Raw genomic sequence first — 9,087 nt, 5'->3', positions numbered from 1 at the left:
CCAATGGACTTAAAGCATTTAGTAATGTCTATTGCCTACTCCTTAGATTGGCATTCAAAGCCCTCATGTGGGGACTTGGTATCTGTTCATCTTCTCTCACCACCATCCTCTCTCAATTTATGCTCAGTAATTCTGAGCGAGTTGCATTTGTCCTTACAAGTGCTGCTCTCTCACGCCTATCCCTTCACAGACTGTTCTTTCTTTAAGGCCCTAAACCACCCAATCCCATCCCACCCAATGTTACCACTTGTCTCCCTGGAAAATGAAGGCAAGGCAACTTAAAATTTTTCTGCAATGATACAGGGTATATAGAAGAAACAATGAAGCTGAGTATCATGCAATTATATGATTTATATTGATCCTATACAATTTGTATCATTATTTCTTCATTTTGTTCAAAAGTAATTGTTAATGATAGAACTGTGTCTTCTGGGTGCCTGGGTGGCTCAGTGGGTTGGGCCTCGGCCTTCAGCTCAGGTCATGATCTCGGGGTCCTGGGATCAAGCCCCACATCGGGCTCTCTGCTAGGTGGGGAGCCTGCTTTCCCCTCTTTCTCTGCCTGCCTCTCTGCCTACTTGTGACCTCTGTCTGTCAAATGAATAAATAAAATCTTAAAAAAAAAAAACTGTGTCTTCTGTATCATGAAAGATAGAAAAGGAACAAGGACAACAGCTAAAATGGCAGAGGAAGCAGAACTAGGTCAAGAGAGCTGGGGTGTTCCTTTGTCCAAAGTCTCTAGTTTTTTATCCCCAGAGTTTGGCAAAATCCATGGATCCCTGTGTCCCAGGAACATAACCAAGGTATGATACTCCACCATGGTTTCCAACTCCAGCTTTGCCTGAAGAGTGCTTAAAATGGCAAATTCCTGTGCTAACCCTCTAAGCCTACTGAATCAGACTCTCCAGAAGCAAAATTAAACAGTGACAGTTTAATCCCCCTGAATTGACTCTAGCACACAGCCACTGTTTAGGAACTGTGGTAGTCTTGTCATAGTTGTGTCACATGTGAACTCATATGGAGATTATTAAGTCTCTCACCAAATCTTAAACTAAGATTTATAAATTCAAAACTCCCAGGCAATGGGAAACAGTAGGAACTATGGCAAACCGAACACCCGTGCCCAGCCACTGTTCTATTTCAAGGAATGCCTATATGGAAAGTTGTGTAGGGTTGAATGTTGGCCCCCAAAATAATATGAACACATCTTAATCCCCAGAACCTACATAATTGGCCTTTTTAAAAAAAAAAAAAAAAAGAGTCTTTGCTCTTGCAATGAAATTAAAGGTCTTGGGATAAGATCATACTGGATTGCTTGTGGGCCTAAATCCAATGACAGGTGTTCTCATTACGGCAAGGCAGAGGGAAATTGGACACAAAGAGGAGACAGTGTGAAGAAAGAAACAGAATGTAGTATACGGCCACAAATCAGGAGCAGTCTGGATACACCAGAAGCTAAAAGAAACAAGGATGGATTCTCCTCTTCAGCCTTCAGAGAGAGTATGGCTCTGCCAACACCTCAATTTTGGATTTCTGGGCTCCAGAACTGTGAAAGAATACAGTTCTGTTGTATTAAGCCATCAAGTTTGTGGTGATTTGTTATGGCAGCCACAGGAAATTAATACAGAAGTATATCTAATGTTACTGGGTTTTCCCGCTTTCTAAGAGAAGGCAGAAATCCAGAATTTTTTATGTGTAAAATCTCATTTTTAAATGTTGAGGATTTTTTAAATGTTCAAGTACTCAGCCATCCAAACAAAACACATCTGCATGTCAATTCTGGTACCAGTTTGCCATCTTTCTGCTAAATATTCACAAAGCCTTCCTAATGTTTAACCTTTCGTCAGTCAACTTGAATTTCAATGCACGTCTAAAAATCCGACTTTTATTCTTCATGGGGCTTGTTCCAGAAATAGGCTAAATTATTTTTTGAAATCACAAAGTAGGAAGTAAAAATAATCTTTCTCTTTCCATCCATCATTGCTTAACATAAAAAGTGAGAAAAATTTCAAATCCTCTGTTTGACTTAAACTTAGGAATATGAACACATTTATTTTTTGAACTTGGCATTTGTCTTTCAGCCCAAATCTGTGTTGCAGAGATGGTTGCTAAATTTGGCCTGTTCGTACATCCACCCTTGTTAGACTTTGACCAGCAAATACTGGCTTGAAGGCCAATGGCCCTGTCAGTGGAAATCAACTGGGTTCCCACCTTTGCTGCCTGCTCATGGCCTTTCCAGACGGTCCTGAATATAGTAGCACCCCCTTACCTGCAGTTTTGCTTTCCATGGTTTCAGTTACCTGTAGTCAACCACCCTCCAAGAGTAGATGGTCCTCCTAATATACCATCAGAAGGTCAGTAGTAGCCTAACACTACAACACAATACCTACATCACTCACTTCATTTCATCACGTAGGTATTGTAAAGCATTGTACCATCTCACACCATCACAGGAAGAAGAGTGAGTACAATACCAGAAGATATTTAAAAATATGTAAGATATGGGGGGATAAAACATAGCCCATATAGGGTTTGGTACTGCCAACATTTCAGACATCCGCCGGAGGTCTTGGAATGTATTCCTCCCAGATATGGGAGGAGTAAGGGTGACTCTAACTGCTGTTAGATTTCATTTCTCTAAGTCATTTTAATTTGCCATCTCCCCATTAACATTTTTAGATGGCTAAATCCTTTTGCCTGGATTCCAGGGTAATTTTTAAGAGGAAATAACAACTAAGCCTCCTCATATTTGGGCTAGGACTGGCCAGCAGGAGACCTAAACAGCTGCATGACCTTGGCCAGCTCCCTTCACCTCACTAGGCCTCAATTTCCTGTAGCTGATCTCTGAATTTCCTTTCAGCTTTAAAGATTATTTTGACAGTGTAATTTAATTATGCAATAAAATCTCAAATCTAGTTCATCTTTCTTCAGACTCACCCAAGGGTAGGGAAGGCAGGACGCATGCTTTGATTCCTTCACCAAGCAGTTATGGGGCTTCTACCATGCAACAGACCCTCTGCCAAGTGCTGGGGGCACAAAGCTGAGCACAACACGGATCCTTCCTCAAAGATCTTGCAGTCTTCTGAAAGTTGGGAGTGCAGCTACAAAGAGATCAGCAGTTATAATAGAAGGTGATGTTAGAGGACTACTCGGAGCTCAAGGGAAGCCTAGAAAGTCTGGAGCAACTCACATAGGAAGAGTCAGGGGAAGGCCCCTTGAGGAGGTGTTACTTAAATTGAATTTGCAGAATGACAGGGGTTAGAAAGGCCAGAAGAGAAACAGCAGTCGGTGCCAAAATATAAAAGAATGAAATTTCTTTGAAAGTGCATGGGACTCAGAATGGTCAGCAATTATTAGCTGAATGAATAAAATGGGACAAGAACAATAAGAATTAAATCACATTCTAGTCCATTCCTACAAGGAATATTATTCGCTAGATGTTGCTAAATCGATGTGAGGCAACAATCTTACTGCTAAACGAAATCTGGGTGATGTCCACCATCACAATGGCTCACAGCAGAGAGTTTTCCTTTTCCACATCCCTTTTTATAAAACTTTAATCCTTGGGTGCAGAACAGATTCCCTACCATATCCCACCTCTTAAATTTTGTTGCTTCATGACTCTGTCACCCAAATGCTGCAAATATTCACAGCATACAAACAGGAAGTCAAGGATAAGATAAAGCTTTCAGCCTACTATAAAAGATCCCCAAATACTACATTTCTGTGTGAAGGATATGTTCCTTCTATGTGAAGGGTATGTTCTAATTTGGTAAGAGTGAGATTTATGGCAACCTGAAGTGATTCCCTATTCCTGAACATTCAACCATGTAAAACACAAGATTTACAGATCATGACTTTCCAAGACTCTAAAGTGTTTTTACAAGTTGTTCCTAAAGCTGATACCTTCCAGGATCAAAGGAATCAGGCAATGAAAGAAAATTATAAAAAATAGTCAGCAGTCAATAGCTCTTCCTATACTAACCTGCTACAGAATTAACCTGTGTGCAGAAACTCTCTGGAACTTCAAATTTAAAAACCTCTCCTGGGGAAAACTGAATGGGAAGAAGTCAGAGAGGGAGACAAACCATGAGATATTCTTTTTTTTTTTTTAAGACTTTATTTATTTATTTGACAGAGAGAGAGAGAGAGAGATCACAAGCAGGCAGGCAGAGACAGAGAGGGGAAAGCAGATTCCCCACTGAGCAGAGAGCCCAATGTGAGGCTCCATCCCAGGACCCTGAGATCATGACGGAAGCCAAAGGCAGAGGCTTAACCCACTGAGCCATCCAGGTGCCCCATGAAATACTCTTAACTATGGGAAACAAACTGAGGGTTGCTGGAGGTGAGGTGGGTGATGGCCATTAAAAGGGCTCAACTATCATGTGATCTCCCTGAAATGAGGAAGTGGAGATGCAACATGGGGGGTTAAGGGGGTAGGAGAAGAATAAATGAAACAAGATGGGATTGAGAGGGAGACAAACCATAAATGACTCTTAATCTCAAAAAACAAACTGAGGGTTGCTGGGGGGAGGGGGTTGCTGGGGGTTATGGACATTGGGGAGGGTATGTGCTATGGTGAGTGCTGTGAAATGTGTAAACCTGGCGACTCACAGACCTGTACCCCTGGGGATAAAAATATATTATCTGTTTATAAAAAAAAAAAGTACTCACGATGTAATGAGCACTGGGTGTTACATTCCACTGATGGACCATTGAACACTACATCTGAAACTAATGATGCACTGTTTGTTGGTTAATTGAGTTTAAATTAAAAATAGATAAATAAAAATTTAAAAACCTCACCTGACCTTTTGTTTAGAACCAATTTTTTTTTTCCAGGAAATTCAGCTGTAAGAATTTGTTAGCGTCTTGGGAGAAAGAGGGCTGAAAAAATGTACACCATCTATTTTCTTTAAAGAATAAAACCATGACAAATAAGTGAATGTATGCCCATATTCCCAGCGTGTTTATGCAACAGCTTCTAGACTCAGTTCAACTATTTTTATTCCAGACAAAGCCCTGGGAGAATCCAGCAAACCTTCTTGTGACACTCCTTTAAATCCTGGAAGGCATATTGCACAAAGGAGGCTCTCACCAACTGGCAAAGGCAATGGAAACAACCACCAACCAGCACAGAAAAATTAGTTTGGACATTTAACAAAAAGCCCAAGGCAGAAAACATCCTGGTACAATGGTCTTGTAGCCCCTTTCCTGCTCTTTGCATCCACTCCAAAAACTGTTTGCTTCCTCACTGCTGAAGACAGGAACTCATTCTACCAGTAGTCGTAACGTATCCTCGTGTGTCTTGATAGACTCTCCAACCCCTTTCTTACTAGAATGATTTGATCTCACTCACTTAGCTCCCCCAGAGGGACAAAAAAAAAAAAAAAAAAAAAAAAAAAAAAAAAAAAAAAAAAAAAACCAGAAATAAGGACCATTAGAAATAGATGAAACAAGTTCAGGCACATTTTGTTGCTGGTGTGATCTCTGATTTAAACTATGTTGTATATAAACCATGAACACTTGTCAGAAGACAGTATTCTGCAAAACTAAACATTTTTCTCTTAAACATTCCCTTATCTGCACCAGACTTAACTTGATATGCCTGAGGTTGTATTAATTTTGCTTTTATCTGCTTCTCCTGGATAGTCATGATTTTATTTACCTTGAAAATTAATCAGTAAAATATGGGAACTTGAAGAAAAAGGAACACGAATCATACTCTTAGTACTTGGGCTTTACAGGCGGATCAGGCTGGAGTTAATTTTCCTTTTCTTAAAAAAAATTCAAAAATATTATCTTCCTGCACCATCATCTTTAGTTTAAGGGAGCTTTTTACTGTTTTCCAAGGGAAGTGCAGAGACTTCTAAATCTAGAAGTTCTTTAATTCTCAGAAAACTATGATCAAGACAAAGGACTGAACTTGGCCTAAATGGAGATCTGATGCCTCCCTGCCATCTGGTCTGGAAGCCACTGGCTTTGGGTCCTGTTTATTGCCTGTAACCTCCTTCAGGCATAATGGATTCTCACTTCTCTCTGGACCTCCATCACCAGATATGTATACAGTAACAGATGTTCAAAAATGATTTGATGAATTAATTTAATGGCAAAAGAACATAAACATCTCTAAACCTATTAAACAAGTCAATCAGAGGAAAACTATCATATGATCTTATTCATATGTGGAATTTAAGAAACAAGGCAGAGGATCATAGGGGAAGAGAGGAAAAAATGAAACAAGACGAAACCAGAGAGGGAGATATACCATAAAAGACTCTTAATCACAGGAGATAAACTGAGGGTTGTTGGAGGGGAGAAGGGTGGAGGGATGGTATAACTGGGTGATGGACATTGAAGAGAGTTGTATTGTAATGAGCACTGGATATTACATAAGACTAATGAATCACAGACCTATACCCCTGAAACAAATAATACATTATATGTTAATTAATTGAACTTAAATTTTAAAAAAGAAAAATCTCCAAATAAATTGAGAACAAAATAATAATAATAATAATCCATCTAGCATTTATTGAGAGCTGCTAGTGCCAGCCAATCTTTTAAGTGCATGGATCAATTTGTTATTTTTTTTTTAAGATTTTATTTATTTATTTGACAGATAGCGAGACAGGCAGAGAGAGAGAGGAGGAAGCAGGTTCCCTGCTGAGCAGACAGCCCGATGTGGGGCTCGATCCTAGGACCCTGGGATCATGACCTGAGCCGAAGGCAGAGGCTTTAACCCACTGAGCCACCCAGGCGCCCCGGATCAATTTGTTAATTTTATGCAATCACCCACGGAAGTAGATTCTGCTTCTATCCCCCGGTTCTCAGATGATGGAAATGAGCACATATAAGTTAATAATTTGCCCAAGGTCTCATAGCTGAAGAGTGATGGATCTGGAAACCACAACCCCCTGGCAGTCTGAATCTATGCAATTAACCATTATAGCTACTAATTGCCATGTTTCCACAGAGTCCGCAGGTTCTATCGACTTCTGCTTTACAAAAGTGTGACCCAGCCTTTGTGGCTCTTTCTTCACAACATTCCATTCTAAATTCCATTCCCCACATTTCAACAGAGAAGTTCTGGGAGACACCTGAGGTTTCAGGATGCTCAGGTGATGCAAATCTTCATTATAGGAGTTACCAGGATGGCTCGCCAGGAAAAAAGAATGTTCAGAGGTAAGGAGGTTTCCACTCATCGGTGTTTTCTCCAGTTGGAAAGTGCCTCCTTTGTGCAAGATGTCCTCCAACATATAGAAGGGTGCCACAAGAAGAGGAGATTAAACCTTTCATGTTGTTCTAGAGAAGACAATAAGGACTAATGGTAGAAATTACCAGAAGGCTGATTTTCCCCAAATCTTTTAGTATTTCAAATATAGTGAAAAGTTGAGAGAATAGTAAAACAAACATCTCTGTCCATTTCTAGACTCAACAATTAACAGTTCTGTCATATTTGTTTAGTCTGGATATATAAATATTTTTTTGGAAACATTTTAAAGCAAGCTGTAGATATCATAATGCTTCACCCCTATATCTTAAAATGCATATCCTGTGTTTAAGTTACATAACTTAAGCTCTTTCCTATTATCTTAGCCCAGGGAAGAGAACAAAAACCTAATTTACTTTTCTAGGAAAAAAAAAAAGTCCCCTTAGTCTTTCTGACATCAGACTAGTGCCTATTCTCATAATCCCAGCTATCTACCCACTTAGACCAACCAGTCACCCTTCCTAGCTTCACTCCACAATTATCAACTCTTGAATCTGGAAGATTCCATCAAGGATACCTATGCTAGAGCCTTCTCGGCCTTAAAAAACAAAAACCAAAAACAAAAACCAAAAAAAAACAAAAACAAAAAAAAAAAAACAAAAAAAAATCACCTTCCTCCTGCCCTGTATCCATCTCTCTTGCTGCCCCAAAGCTGAATCTGTAGTAGTCTTTCAAAAGTTTCAGGCACAGCCTAATGTCTCAGCTCTCTTCCCAGAAAGGAAAATTTGAGTGCTAGGCCCCACCTAGGGTTATGGTTCATTGGCCTGAGCACAACATGGGACAGGACTGATCTATGAACCTATAGCACAAGGCTGAGGATAACCTAAATTCATGGAGGGTTAAATAGCCAGACCATCTATGTGAAGAGACAGTCCAAAAAATAAGCTTAGAGCCCAGATCCACCATGAGGAAATGAGACAGACACTATATTAGCCAGGGTTCTCCAGAAAAGCAAAATCAATAGGATATAGATGTATATATGTAAAGAGATTTATTATAAGGTATTGGCTTACACTATTATGGAGGCTGAAAAGTCCTAATGGCGTAATTCCAGTCCAAGTCTGAAAGCTTGAGAATAGGGAGTTCTGAGGGCAGGAGGGTACCAGTGTCCCAGCCTGAAAAATAAGGCAGAGAGAAGATTCCACCTTCCTTCAGGTTTTTATTCTATGCAGGTACTCAGTGGATTGGATGAAACCCACCCACAGGGCCAACTGCTGTACTCATCCTACCAACTTGAATGTTAATCTGTCTTGGAAAAACCTTCACAGACACACCCAGAAAGAGTTTTCAACCAGCTACCTGGGCATCCATTGGCACAATCAAGTCAACATATAAAATTAACAATCACAGAAACTTAGGATCCCATAGATTTAGAGAGAAGGGTTGGGGCAGAGCCTCATAATAGACCCTGAACTCTTACCAGGGCACCCCATTCTTCAGCTTAGACTCAGAAGGGGGCAAAAGGAATAGAAAGGGCTGGTTGAAATGAAGCCCAATTTGCAAAAAGAGATACACAAACTAGGTAAGCAGGAGTTTAGACTTCTAATCCAAAGGATCTAAATTCAAGATGCTCTATCCAGAGCCCCGCCCACTCTGAGGGTCTCTGCCTCTGTCTCTGTTCCCCCACCTGAAGATCTGACCATCTTCCCAGCAAGAGGGAAAGAATAATTTTGGGCAAGGTCTATATGTAGTGAAGGAAGAAACAATGGTATAAAAAAGACAAAGAAGTTGTAGTGGAGGAAAGGAAAAGAAGGGAAGGGAGAGATTCCAGAAGGGATGTTCTCTGCTGACTGGGGAGATGGTCACATAGCACGTAA

Source organism: Lutra lutra, chromosome 2 (genome assembly GCF_902655055.1).
Source record: "Lutra lutra chromosome 2, mLutLut1.2, whole genome shotgun sequence".
Lineage (NCBI taxonomy): Eukaryota > Metazoa > Chordata > Mammalia > Carnivora > Mustelidae > Lutra > Lutra lutra.
Note: the sequence above shows the minus strand (reverse complement) of the source record.